The sequence below is a fragment of the Pseudophryne corroboree genome, chromosome 3, assembly GCF_028390025.1.
Source record: "Pseudophryne corroboree isolate aPseCor3 chromosome 3, aPseCor3.hap2, whole genome shotgun sequence".
Taxonomy (NCBI): Eukaryota; Metazoa; Chordata; class Amphibia; order Anura; family Myobatrachidae; genus Pseudophryne; species Pseudophryne corroboree.
In genome coordinates, this window is record NC_086446.1 from 619,139,180 (window position 1) to 619,154,312 (window position 15,133).

The following is a 15,133-nucleotide window of genomic DNA, read 5'->3' on the forward strand; positions in this document are numbered from 1 at the left end:
ATGAACATACTATATATACTTAAATCATCCTTAAGTTGTATATTCCTTTTATCAAACTTAAACTAAAAAAACTATAAACATAGGGGGAGGGGGGGGCGGCTGTAAGATGGCCGGACTAATAATAGGAATGGTTAAATACTATTCACTTCTCTTTTATTATGAAGACTATTATAGGAAAGACACAATATCAATATCTTCGTTTAAGCCACCAGGAGTGAGAGTGTTCAAAGAGTAGATCCAAAATGTCTCTTGTTTGGATAAAGTTAGATCTCTACTTTTTCCTCTAGGATCTGATGGAATGTATTCGAGAATGGTAAAGGAGAAATTCTCCTTAGTCACAACTGAATTGTGGATATCCATAAAGTGTCTGGGGAGACTATGGGACGTCAGTTTGTTTTTCACGTTCCTCATATGTTCTTGTACTCTGATTTTAATCATTCTCTTAGTTTTGCCTATATACGATAGGCCACAGCTGCAAGTGATCCGATAGATAACATATTCAGTGTTACAGTTCACAAGGTGTCCTAATTTGTACCATTTCCCTGTTTCCATTTTAATGTTAATGGATTTACGTTCCATAAATTTACAACAGATACACTTTGAACATGGATAACAACCCTTTGTAGGTATAATGGAGTCTGGACAGCTTCTGTGTTGCACTAAGTCAGATAGTCTACTTGGTGCTATTATACTTTTCAGATTGGTGGATTTCTGGAAGACCAGGTTAGGTTTATTTGGAAGCGTAGGGCCCAAAATTGGGTCCTTCAAAAGTAAACCCCAATGGCGTTCCAGAATTTTTCTAATTGAATGATTTTCACGGTTAAATTGTGTAATAAAAGGTCTTAACTGTTGTCTTGCTGGTTCAATCTTATCCTTAGGAAGTAACATCTTATCTCTTTCTTGTAGAGATGCTTTTATTTTGGCCATAGAGACCATATCAACAGTATAGCCCCTTTCTTCAAATCTCTTTTGTATGACTGCTGCCTGATCCCAGTAGTCTTCAATGCTGGTACAATTACGTCTTAAACTGAGAAATTGAGCGTATGGCACATTGTTTTTCCATGCTGGAAAATGACAACTAGTTTGCGGGATGTAACTATTGGTGTCCACTTCCTTAAAAAACGTTTTTGTACTAATCTTTTCACCTACTGTTCCCATTAAGGTAAGATCAAGATAGTCTATCTTCTGCGAATCAGTTTGATAGGTGAACTTTAAATTCAGATCGTTGATCTGAATGGAAGCCATAAAGTAATCAATACTAGCTCTATCTCCTTTCCATATGAAAAGAAGATCGTCTATGTATCTGCAATAGAAAACAATGTTTTCACAATATTCAGAACCATAAACAAATGTATCTTCCCATTCCTTCATAAAAAGGTTAGCGTACGATGGGGCAAACTTAGTCCCCATCGCTGTACCTTGTTTTTGTAAATAGAATTTGTTGTTAAATTCAAAAAAGTTGTGGTTTAGAATAAATGTTATGCCTTCCAGCAGAAATGACACATCCTTTTTGGATAATTCGGGATCATTAGATAGAACTGCTCTAATGGACTCTATACCCTTAGAATGCGGGATAGAAGAATATAGCGCTTGGACGTCCAGAGTGAGCCAATAATAATCCTTTATCCAAATAAAGGAATTTAGTTCCTGGAGGACACTTGTAGAATCTTTAAGGTATGAGTCCATTTTAGTTACATAAGGTTGAAGTCGAATGTCAATATAGTGCGACAAATTAGAAGTTAGAGAATTCACTCCTGCCACTATAGGTCTTCCTGGCGGATTTGTATTACTTTTATGTATCTTTGGTATGTGATAAAAGTTCGGCACTATTGGATGTTTCACGTCCAAATAATCGAACTCATCCTTGCAGATCAAATTGTCCCTCAACGCTCTCATTAACAGACAGGTCAATTCCTCTTGGTAAGTTTTAGTAGGATTGCCAGGTAATTCAATATATGTATGCCCATCTAGTAGTATACTAGAAGCCTCATTCAAATAGGCTTCTCTTGTCTGAAGGACCAAAGCTCCTCCTTTATCGGCCCCTTTAATCACTATGCTCTTACCTTTTTTAAGGGACTTCAAGGCTCCTTTCTCTTGAGGGTTCAGATTATTTCCATATTTAGAACTTTTTGATTTCATTTTTCTAAAGTCCTCCTTAACAGACTCATAAAATATGTCCAAATTACTACTTTTAGATTCTACAGGGTAAAACTTAGAAGGTAATTTTACCAATGGAGGTTTCTCTTTATTGGAACTTTCAATTGGGGGATTTTTAAGAAAATGTCTATGGATGGTCAATTTCCGAATATACTTATTAAGGTCTATAAATAAATTAAATTTATTTACATGTGAATCCGGCGCAAATTTTAAACCCTTCTCTAATAAGGAGCTTTCCGCTGTTGATAACTGTCTCTTTGCGATATTGACAACCCCAGATGGGACTTCTCTTGATGGAACAGTGCTCTTCGTTTTTTTGGGCTTCTCTCTGCCCCCTCTACATCCTCGTTTCCTCCATTGTGTCCTCTCTTCACACCCTGTGGAGAATCTAATCTTGTGTGAAGTTCCTCTTTTTGTTGTTGTATGCGAGGAAATCTGTGTCCTCGTCGTTCTTCTAAAAAATGGCCTCTCTGTTGCCTAACTGGAGTAGGGGATCTGTCAGTATTATATCTACCCCTATACGAATAGTTCCCTTGATCAGATCTATCACGAAAAGAAACCAATCGATTCCTTTGTCCACCCTGTTGTGAGGGGTATCTATTCCTATAGCCCCTCCATTCTTCTCTCCGATTGTAATGGGGGGATTGATAGTTCCTTCTGGATCTATTATGAGATTGTTGGCCTCCATAGTTCCCACGATACTGTCTATAGTCACCCTGGTATCTCTTATCATACCGTGAGTGATTCATCAATGGTGCCTGAGTTCTCTCTTCCATCCTCCCTTCATTAATGGGTAAATTATGTATCTGGCCAGATATGTAATCATTTCTATCTCGCAAAAATTTCTTCTGTTTACGTGATATAATTTCTTCTTCAGTACTATCTAGTTTGTGGTGCAGATCCACCACATCCCGTTTGAACTCCTCACTATCATCAAATTTATTGGCTTGTAATTCAATTTTCTTGATTTCTTCCTCAATACGACCTAATTCCCTCTTCCTTTCAGAAATAATCAAACCAATGAGTTTATTGGAACAATCATCTAAGATCGAATTCCAATTGGTGATAAAGCTTTCATTTCCTCCTCCTATCGTAGGGGTCTTATGTAGCCTTAGGCCTCTTGGGATCCTTCCTACTTCAAGATATTTCTCCAATGTAACTATATCATACCAATTATTAAGTTCTTTTACTGCTAACTTTTCTACCAGATTAAGGTAGCCATAATAATCATCTTCATCTGGTTGAAACACCTGTTCTTCCTCATCAAAAATATTTTTAGCTTTTAACTGTCTTTTTGATCTATCGCTAAAAATCGGCATTTTTGGTAAAAGCTGCAATCTTAGGGTTAACTGACAGAGACAATACTACAAAACAAAAAATCAACCCTAATATCTTGCGCTATACCTCTAGTCTCAAACCAACAAGAAATACCCTCTGTCAGATAAGGTATTAAAAGTAGATTACAAATAGAAATGGATTCTCGTGGGAGCCAATATGCCTTTTGTATGACAATAATTAAAAGTTTTTATTGTACAGAAACAAACGATATTTATCCTAAGCGTTCGTTATTGACACAACCTTCTAAAAATTCATATAAAACAATATTACAATCTTATACATAAATTACAGTTGGATGTGAGGATTTTACAGCCAGGTGATCACAGTCAGAACTCGAAATGGATGTATCTCCAACCAGATGCTTGTGAAAAGGACTTTGTTAACCAGACGTTGCAAAACCCAACGCGTTTAGTCCGTTAGGACTTCATCAGGGGTTTGGAATCTGGATAGTTACAAATGGAAATATATAAATCATATAGTCTTCATTAATAAGACATATTATTATCCAGGTAAGTATTCCATTGAAATCTATTGTGGATTAACATACATACCAGTTCTTATAGTAGGAGTGATTACCATTGATTAGAAAGGTTTAGAATATCCAATGATTACATCCAATCACATATTCAATTTGATAAATATAATATCTGAAACATTATCGTTATAATAATCAATAAACATTATCCTTATACAAATGATAAAAGGAAGAGGGAGGGAGAGTCAAAAGAAGGGAAAAGGGAGGGAAAGTCGAAAGAATATTATGAATGTCAATATAAATCAAATAGCTCCGTATTTATCCACATAATCAACATCAATTCAGCTGATGGAAATGATACAAAGGGCAGGGTCTACAAGTATCAGAAACTACCAATAGTTATAGAACACCCCAATTAAAGTCCACATAAAACTTCAAATTCACAATATACACACAATTATATCCACATTACAACTCATTGTACAATACATACCTAGTCAGACTTCAAAAAAAATATATATAAATTTGGTTGAAATTAGATGATGTTACGTTCCCTAAAAGGGATAAAGATAAAATAGTTTTTTGTCACTCAAATGATTGTTAATAGGAAATGTTCCTGTAACATCCTGTTTACCATTAAAATAACATAGATGCTACAAACAAATCAGAGAAGATATAACAACAACTTCCTCAATTGATTATAAGAAACCATGCTGATGTCAGTATTTAATGTAAGGTATTTAAGGTGATTCAAATAGAAGAACTTTTTTATCCCAAACTAATTAATAAATGATGTCTTTAATCTAACATGCAATGGGGAGTGGTATATTCAATTAATCATTAGAGAGCCAATTAAGTTCACAGCTGTAATTTATAACCAGCAAGAAGAACTTTTTAACATCTGAAATACTAATCTTAACATCACAAATTGGTCACTTATATTGATTAACACTTATTTAATAAATAGCACTATTAATACCTTTATTTAATTGATGAGATAACAGCACTTTATTACTATTTAGAATTCAATATTAATGTTACAATTCTAACTGTGAAAAAAGAGTTTGACTTTAATGACCAAAGAACTCTTTGATAGTAGACCTTATAAAGAATTTTTGTTTAATCTTTATTCATCACAGACAGAATCCCTAAAGCTAACCACAAAATTTAACATCCGCTGACACATCTCCATCGAACTACGGGACCATGGCACGCAAACAGCGATCGTGACTCGCATGTGATGTACTTCCGCCGGAAGTGCGTGACTGTGACACGCACGCGGTGCGTACTTCCGCCGGAACCGGAAGTGCGGTGCGTTGACACGCACGCGAGAGTGGAATGCATGTAGCGTTCAGATTTTGTCCCCTCTTATTTTTATAATGTCAGGAAGCAGAATTGATGTTAGTTAACCAGTAAGAATGGCATTCCACATAGTACTATGAGGTTTTAACACATTACTAACTAATAATAAATTAATTAATCAGCCAGCAGGAAGTGATGTAATATCAAGGGAGCTATAAAGGGATGCCCCTATATTGCCTCTCATTCTGTAGTTGGTATTCAGTGAGGTTGCACTTGTTCCTGTAAAAAGTAAGTTTGAGTACTATATTGGTATTTTTGGAACTTAGTTATTGGATGGTCTTTTTGAAAATTTATTAGATGAATGGATTCCTTAATTGAAGAGTAACTACTTAATTTTAATATGATTGTAATATACTGATTTAGTTTTACTTGTCCACAGGGAATAGTATCATTCAGGATTTGAAATTTTTCCTAAGTCCTCTTTTTGGTGACATGTATAAACAGAGGTAGACTATAAGGTTCCACCATTCTTGATTGAAAATAGGTAAGAACCAGACTAATTTAGTGCAAATATTGAATACCATATGAGGTTAAGTATTTCAGATGTTACAAAGTTCTTCTTGCTGGTTATAAATTAAAGCTGTGAACTTAATTGGCTCTCTAATGATTGATTGAATATACCACTCCCCATTGCATGTTAGATTAAAGACATCATTTAGGGGATCTGTTAGGTAACCAGTAAGAATGGCATTCCACATAGTACTATGAGGTCTTAACACATCACTAACTAATAATAAATTAATTAATCAGCCAGCAGGAAGTGATGTAATATCAAGGGAGCTATAAAGGGATGTCCTTATATTGCCTCTCATTCTGTAGTTGGGATTCAGTGAGTTTGCACTTGTTCCTGTAAAAAGTAAGTTTGAGTACTATAATTGTATATTTGGAACTTAGTTATTGGATGGTCTTTTTGAAAATTTATTAGATGAATGGATTCCTTAATTTAAGAGTAACTACTTAATTTGAGTATGATTGTAATATACTGATTTAGATTTACTTGTCCACAGGGAATAGTTTCGTTCAGGATTTGAAATTTTCCTAAGTTCTCTGTTTGGTGACATGTATAAACAGAGGTAGACTATAAGGTTCCACCATTCTTGATTGAAAATAGGTAAGAACCAGACTAATTTAGTGCAAATATTAAATACCATATGATGTTAAGATTAGTATTTCAGATGTTAAAAAGTTCTTCTTGCTGGTTATAAATTACAGCTGTGAACTTAATTGGCTCTCTAATGATTAATTGAATATACCACTCCCCATTGCATGTTAGATTAAAGACATCATTTATTAATTAGTTTGGGATAAACAAGTTCTTCTATTTGAATCACCTTAAATACCTTACATTAAATACTGACATCAGCATGGTTTCTTATAATCAATTGAGGAAGTTGTTGTTATATCTTCTCTGATTTGTTGGTAGCATCTATGTTATTTTAATGGTAAACAGGATGTTACAGGAACATTTCCTATTAACAATCATTTGAGTGACAAAAAACTATTTTATCTTTATCCCTTTTAGGGAACGTAACATCATCTAATTTCAACCAAATTTATATATATTTTTTTTGAAGTCTATCTAGGTATGTATTGTACAATGAGTTGTAATGTGGATATAATTGTGTGTATATTGTGAATTTGAAGTTTTATGTGGACTTTAATTGGGGTGTTCTATAACTATTGGTAGTTTCTGATACTTGTAGACCCTGCCCTTTGTATCATTTCCATCAGCTGAATTGATGTTGATTATGTGGATAAATACGGAGCTATTTGATTTATATTGACATTCATAATATTCTTTCGACTTTCCCTCCCTTTTCCCTTCTTTTGAGTCTCCCTCCCTCTTCCTTTTATCATTTGTATAAGGATAATGTTTACTGATTATCATAACGATAATGTTTCAGATATTATATTTATCAAATTGAATATGTGATTGGATGTAATCATTGGATATTCTAAACCTTTCTAATCAATGGTAATCACTCCTACTATAAGAACTGGTACGTATGTTAATCCACAATAGATTTCAATGGAATACTTACCTGGATAATAATATGTCTTATTAATGAAGACTATATGATTTATATATTTCCATTTGTAACTATCCAGATTCCAAACCCCTGATGAAGTCCTAACGGACGAAACGCGTTGGGTTTTGCAACGTCTGGTTAACAAAGTCCTTTTCACAAGCATCTGGTTGGAGATACATCCATTTCGAGTTCTGACTGTGATCACCTGGCTGTAAAATCCTCACATCCAACTGTAATTTATGTATAAGATTGTAATATTGTTTCTATATGAATTTTTAGAAGGTTGTGTCAATAACGAACGCTTAGGATAAATATTGTTTGTTTCTGTACAATAAAAACTTTTAATTATTGTCATACAAAAGGCATATTGGCTCCCACGAGAATCCATTTCTATTTGTAATCTACTTTTAATACCTTATCTGACAGAGGGTATTTCTTGTTGGTTTGAGACTAGAGGTATAGCGCAAGATATTAGGGTTGATTTTTTGTTTTATATATATATATATATATATATATATATTAAACTGGTGGTGACTGGTGGTCAGGTCACTGGTCACACTATCAGCAACTTGCAAGTAGTACTCCTAAGCAGACAATCATAATATATATTATATTGGTGGTCAGTGTGGTCACAATGGCAGTGTGGCACTCTGGCAGCAAAAGTGTGCACTGTACGTTATATGTACTCCTGAGTCCTGCTCTCAGACTCTAACTGCTCCCCACTGTCAGTGTCTCCCCCACAAGTCAGATAATATACAGTCACACTATCTATCACTTCAGCAAGTAACTAGTACTCCTCCTAATGCTCCCCAAAATTACTACTGTGTCTCTCTCTACTGTCTCACTCTCTTCTCTATAAACGGAGAGGACGCCAGCCACGTCCTCTCCCTATGAATCTCAATGCACGTGTGAAAATGGCGGCGGCGACGCGCGGCTCCTTATTATAGAATCCGAGTCTCGCGATAGAATCCGAGCCTCGCGAGAATCCGACAGCGGGATGATGACGTTCGGGCGCGCTCGGGTTAACCGAGCAAGGCGGGAAGATCCGAGTCGCTCGGCCCCGTGTAAAAAAACATGAAGTTCGGGCGGGTTCGGATTCCGAGGAACCGAACCCGCTCATCCCTACTTAAAACGGGTCTGAGCAGTTAAACCCCCTTCACATCGCATGTTGTAACCAGTATATTACCATTTCATTACCGTTTTGGTACCTTTCACATTGAGCCCTTCTCACCCATAGAAAACAGTGGTTGTCATTGTAAATGGACTTTTCTGGCCCACATATTATTAATAATTATTAATTATTAATTAAATATTAATAATTTGGCTAGTCGTACGATGGAACCCAGCAGCTTCAAGCATCTTTACCATGTTTTTGAAGATTACTGCATCCTTCACTGTCCCAGTGATTTGTCTACATATGTCTTCATCCCCTCTGATCCTAAGCAGCTCCCTAACCTCCTCATCACTCCAATTTGCCATTTTAAACTGTATTCTGTATAATAAAACGCTCCATGTGTTTATTTCCTGCTTCTGCCTGGTGACATCATGCATGGAGACAGCCTATCACCTTCTGTGGCTTGGAAATACAGTTTCTGAGCCTTTCACACTGCACAATGAAATGGGTCTGAACCGTGTAGGACCCTGCTTTTTAACCGTTTCAAAATACCGGTATTTTGAAAATGGTAAATTCAAGGTGGCCCTTTCACACCACAGCTAGAACCGTTTTGGAAGGCTTAAAAATCTGCAATTTACCGGGTTAAAGCTGCAGTGTGAAAGGGGTATAAAGGAGCCCGCAGACCGCAAAATGGAGACTATGTTAAAATCTATTTATGTGGCCAATGGTACGCTGCTCAGACCCACCATTGCTTGCGCGTGGGTGAGTCGTGCTATCGAAAAATGGTCAGATAATCTGTCATCGGAAATTGACACGATTGATAGAGACGAGATACTCCGAACGTTAGGTCATATCAAAGACGCTGGCGCATACATGCTGGAAGCTATGAAGGATATTGCCGCTACCATGGCAGTATCGGCTCGGAGGGCGTTGTGGATTCGCCAGTGGAATGCTGATGCAGATTCCAAAAGAAATATGGAGGCTCTCCCATACAAAGGTGAGGCCTTATTTGGTGATGGGCTGGATGCGTTAGTCTCGGCGACTACCGCAGGTAAGTCGACATTCTTGCCTTATGCTCCTGCACCAGCAAAAAAGACACATCACTCTCACATGCAGTCCTTTCTGTCACGATCCGGGTATCTGGACGCCATTACTTGCCTTTTAGATGTCTCCTGAGGCTTGCTCAGCGTTCCAGGGCCGGATTTCATCTGTAATACTGATGTCCACATTCTGCTTCCCTCTCCTGTCACCCTGAGACGCTGTCACAGCGGTGCCATGTTTACTTCCTGAATGGCGTCTCCCGTCCTCCGCGGCCTCCGCCACCGTTCCTGTGTTCCAGTATACAGGATATCAGAGTGGCGCCTCATGCCAGCCGCAGCCTCCGCTGTCATCCGCGTGGTTCTAGTGCGCAGTCGTCAGTCTGGCGTCTCCTGTCCTCTGTGGCCGGCGCCGCCATTGCTGCTAAGTTTCCACATGGATTACCAAACCAACTTTCCCTCCAAGTGACTACATGGGCGCAGCCATGTTGGATTCTGTCACCTGTTCAATTTCCACCAATCCGCTGCTCCACTGAAATCTGCATAATTGCCTAGCCAATCCCTTCCTTGCTGCAGGTATAAGTATTCTGTGCCTGAGCAAGGAAGGCGTCAGTGCTTTGGTTATCAAACCTAGTTCCAGTCTGTCTCTCTCCTGTGGTTGTTTTCCAGGTTCCAGTTCCTGTATCCAAGCTTCCACTAAAGAGACCCGCTCCAGTCTACCACCTGCGGTGCAGCCTGACTCTCCAGTCCTCTGGGACTCATCTGTTTCCAGCTACAGATTCACCTGCTTCCAGCAGAGATCAGCTCTTCTTAAAGTGCCGGTACCATTTCTGCAGATTTCCATTTACCACCGGTACTATTATTTCACCGCTCTCAAGCTCCATATATCATTTATATTTCATCGCTCTCAAGCTTCATTTATCATTTGGCTGGTTCCATCCAGTATCCACTCCGTGTCTACATCTGTCTGGTTCCAACCAGTACCCACAGCAGCCACTTTATCTACAGCAGCCCAGCTTCCCATGGAACATCAGCTGGTATGATCCTGGGCTATCTCCATTACTACAGTCGGGCCTGGTAAGGACTTTCCATCTAGGGGATAATAAGAACTGTCTAATACTACCAGAGCCCTGTGGCCATTGCCATCCTGTAGTACCCAGGAACTGTGTTATATTACTGCTGATTTTATGTTTCTCTTTTATTACTGCTGTGTTGCATGGAGTTTGTCAAATAAACATCATTGACTTTTATCTTGGTTGTCGTGGTCACGCCTTCGGGCAATCTTCCTACATGTAATTTACATGTCCAGGGGTCTGATACAACCTCCCAGGTTTCTCTACACCTCAGCCCCTACAACTGAGTCTGCCTCCCGTCAGCTCAGGCCCTCAGTTGTGACACTTTCGGCCCAACAAATACAAAAAGGCCAAAGGTTCCCCCTTCTGTGCAGGTAGGGGAAGGGGAAAAGGAAAGAAATCCGCAGCGTCTCCAGGATCCCAGGAGCAGAAGTCAACCCCGGCTTCTGCCAAATCTGCAGCATGACACTGGGGCTCCCTTGCGGGAGTCCGCTCGGGTGGGAGCACGTCTGAAACTTTTCAGTCAAATCTGGATTCAATCTGGCCTGGACCCATGGGTACAAACTGGAGTTCCAAGACGTCCTCCCATGCCGATTTTTCAAATCGACCTTGCCAGCTTCTCTTCCAGAAATAGAGGCAGAAACAACGGCAATTCAAAAATTATGTCAGGATCAGGTCATTGTCCTGGTACCTTTGTCACAGCAAGGAGAAGGTTTTTATTCAAGCCTCTTCGTAGTTCCGAAGTCGGACGGCTCGGTCAGACCGATTTTAAACCTGGAAAATCTGAACCTCTACCTGAAAAGGTTCAAGTTCAAGATGGAATCTCTGAGGGCAGTGATTTCCAGTCTGGAGGAGGGGGACTTCATGGTGTCAGTAGACATAAAGGATACTTACTTGCATGTTCCCATTTATCCTCCTCACCAAGCTTATCTGAGATTCGCAGTACAGGATTGCCATTACCAGTTCCAGATGTTGCCGTTCGGACTCTCCACGGCACCGAGGGTATTCACCAAGGTGATGGCGGAGATGATGGTCCTCCTTCGTCAAAAAGGAGTCAATATAATTCCTTATCTGGATGATCTCCTGATAAAAGCGAGATCCAGGGAACAGTTGGTGCAGAACATCGCACTCTCTCTGTCAATACTCCAACAACACGGTTGGATCATGAATTTTCCAAAGTCGCAGTTGGAACCGATGACAAGATTGTCCTTTTTAGGGATGATTCTGGACACAGAAGTACAGAGGGTATTTCTTCCAGTGGAAAAGGCTCTGGAAATCCAGAAAATGGTCAAACAAATATTGAAACCAACAAGCGTGTCGATCCATCAATGCATTCGGTTATTGGGGAAAATGGTAGCGGCCTACGAGGCCACACAGTTTGGCCGAATTCATGCCAGAGTATTCCAGTGGGACCTGTTGGACAAGTGGTCCGGATCCCACCTACACATGCACCGGAAAATAATCCTGTTCCCCAAAGCCAGGATTTCGGTCCTGTGGTGGCTACACAGTTCTCACCTACTAGAGGGACGCAGGTTTGGGATTCACGACTGGGTCCTAGTAACCACGGATGCAAGTTTCCGAGGCTGGGGAGCTGTCACACAGGGGGAAAGCTTCCAAGGAAAATGGTCAAGTCCGGAAGCCTGCCTTCACATAAACGTTCTGGAATTGAGAGCCATTTACAACGGCCTTCTACAAGCGGTACATCTTCATCAAGATCATCCCGTGCAGATCCAGTCGGACAATGTAACAGCAGTCACGTACAAAAACAGGCAAGGCGGAACGAAAAGCAGAGCGGCAATGGCAGAGGTGACAAGGATTCTCCTCTGGGCAGAAAGACATGCAAGAGCTCTGTCAGCAATTTTCATTCCGGGAGTGGACAACTGGGAAGCAGACTTCCTCAGCAGACACGATCTCCATCCAGGAGAGTGGGGCCTCCACCAAGAAGTCTTCGCAGAGGTGACAAGTCTTTGGTAGACTTGATGGCATCTCGTCTAAACAAGAAGCTTCAAAGATATTGTTCCAGGTCGAGAGACCCTCAAGCAATAGCAGTGGATGCACTGGTGACCCAGTGGGTATTTCGGTCGGTATATGTTTTCCCTCCACTTCCACTGATTCCAAAAGTTCTCAAAATAATAAGAAGAACAAGAGTTTGAGCAATCTTCATTGCCCCAGACTGCCCAAGGAGGGCTTGGTATCCAGATCTTCAGGAGTTGCTCATAGAAGATCCTCAGCCTCTGCCTCCTCGAGAGGACCTACTACAGCAGGGGCCATGTGTATCAAGACTTACCGGGGCTACGTTTGACGGCATGGCTAGTGAGCGCCGGATCCTAGCTCGAAAGGGTTTTCCCAAGGAAGTCATCCCCACTCTTATTCAGGCCAGGAAAGGAGTAACGTCTAAACATTACCACCGTATTTGGAGAAAATATGTGTCTTGGTGTGAATCCAAGAAGGCTCCTACGGAAGAGTTTGAGTTGGGACGTTTTCTCCATTTTCTGCAGGCTGGTGTGGATGCGGGCCTTAGATTGGGGTCAATCAAGGTCCAGATTTCGGCCTTATCAGTTTTCTTTCAAAAACAATTGGCCTCCTTTCCAGAAGTTCAGACATTCGTGAAAGGGGTTCTGCACATCCAGCCTCCATTTGTGCCTCCAGTGGCACCATGGGACCTTAATGTGGTGTTGCAGTTCCTTCAATCAGATTGGTTTGAACCTCTGCAGGAGATAGAATTGAAGTTTCTCACTTGGAAAGTGGTGATGCTTTTGGCTTTGGCATCCGCAAGGCGGGTGTCTGAGTTGGGGGCCTTGTCTCACAAGAGCCCTTACCTGATCTTCCATGAAGATAGGGCAGAGTTAAGAACTTGTTAACAATTTCTTCCAAAGGTGGTTTCGTCCTTCCACATAAAACAACCTATCGTGGTGCCAGTGGCTACTGACATTTTCACTGAGTCAAAGTCTCTAGATGTGGTTAGAGCTTTGAAGATTTATGTCGCAAGAACAGCTAGGATACGGAAAACAGAGGCTCTGTTTGTCCTGTATGCTCCCAGCAAGATTGGGTGTCCTGCTTCTAAGCAGACTATTGCGCGCTGGATCAGAGGGACGATTCAGCACGCTCATTCTACAGCAGGCTTGCCGGTACCGAAGTCGGTGAAGGCCCATTCAACTAGGAAAGTGGGCTCATCCTGGGCGGCTGCCCGGGGGGGGTCTCGGCTTTACAACTTTGCCAAGCAGCTACTTGGTCAGGGTCAAACACATTTGCTAAATTTTATAAGTTTGACACTTTGGCTGATGAGGACCTGCAGGGTCATCCGCACTCTCCCGCCTGTACTGGAGCTTTGGTATAACCCCATGGTACTGAAGTGGACCCCAGCATCCTCTAGGACGTATGAGAAAACAGGATTTTAATACCTACCAGTAAATCATTTTCTCCTAGTCCGTAGAGGATGCTGGGCACCCGACCCAGTGCGTACTTTACCTGCAGTTTGTTCATTATAGTTACACAAGTTGTATTACATTTGTTTTCAGCATGTTGCTGCAAATGGTTCATGCCTGTTGGCATGTGTTATGTTGAATGCCATGTTGTGCGGCATGGTTGAGGTGTGAGCTGGTATGAATCTCACCATTTGTGTGAAAGTAAATCCTTTCCTCGAAATGTCCGTCTCCCTGGGCACAGTTCCTATAACTGAGGTCTGGAGGAGGGGCATAGAGGGAGGAGACAGTTCACACCCTTTGAAAAGTCTTAGAGTGCCCATGGCTCCTGCGGAACTGTCTATACCCCATGGTACTGAAGTGGACCCCAGCATCCTCTACGGCAGGCATTCCCAACCACGGTCCTCAAGGCACACCAACAGTGCAGGTTTTAGTGATATCCAGGCTGCAGCACAGATGGTTGAATCAAAATAACTGAGCTACTAATTAAGTCACCTGTGCTGAAGCCTGGATATCACTAAAACCTGCACTGTTAGTGTGCCTTGAGGACCGTGGTTGGGAATGCCTGCTCTACGGACTAGGAGAAAAGGATTTACCGGTAGGTATTAAAATTCAGGTTTTTTTTCCAAGATAAAATTTTTATTATTTTTCAAAAATAGTAAGGTAGGGGGTATTACAGAAATGAAAGGGAGGGGGAAAGTGGAAATCACATAAAAGTACATACAGTGTCATCGGAAATAATTGATTACTTCACATCAGTCCAAATCAATGAGGGAAACATTTGAAAGCAGCGAGTAACACTTGAAGGAAGTAAATTGTCAGGTACACACAGTGGCATCACAAGGGGGGTGCGGCCCGCACCTCGGTGTCACCCGCCGAGGGGTGACATCAAAGTGCTGTCTCTTTCGCGGTGACAGGAGCCGAATGCTGCACTGTAACATTACTTGCAGCAATGCAGCTTCTGTTACCATGTAGAAACAGGCAACACAGACACGCTAGTGCAGCCCGCAACTCCTGGACCCCAGAGTGACGAAAATGAGGGTCAGGGCGTATAGCCATGCCCCGCCTGCTTAGCCACGCCTCCTCCACAGGTCAGCCCATTTATCCACACCCTTCATCGAAGCC

The 15,133-nt window shown here is 40.9% G+C and overlaps 1 long non-coding RNA gene across 2 annotated transcripts; it reads left to right on the plus strand.

Annotated features, from left to right (window-relative positions):
• Window positions 1–5,476: 5,476 nt before the first annotated feature.
• Window positions 5,477–7,723, plus strand: LOC135058088 (uncharacterized). Of its 2 annotated transcripts, XR_010244588.1 has the most exons (4): window positions 5,477–5,560; window positions 6,340–6,443; window positions 7,237–7,332; window positions 7,442–7,723. It is a non-coding gene; the product is annotated as an uncharacterized LOC135058088 (long non-coding RNA). The 2 variants fall into 2 exon arrangements; XR_010244589.1 differs by lacking the exons at window positions 7,237–7,332; window positions 7,442–7,723 and adding an exon at window positions 6,855–6,905 and having other exon boundaries at window positions 5,494–5,560.
• The last annotated feature ends 7,410 nt before the right edge of the window (window positions 7,724–15,133 follow it).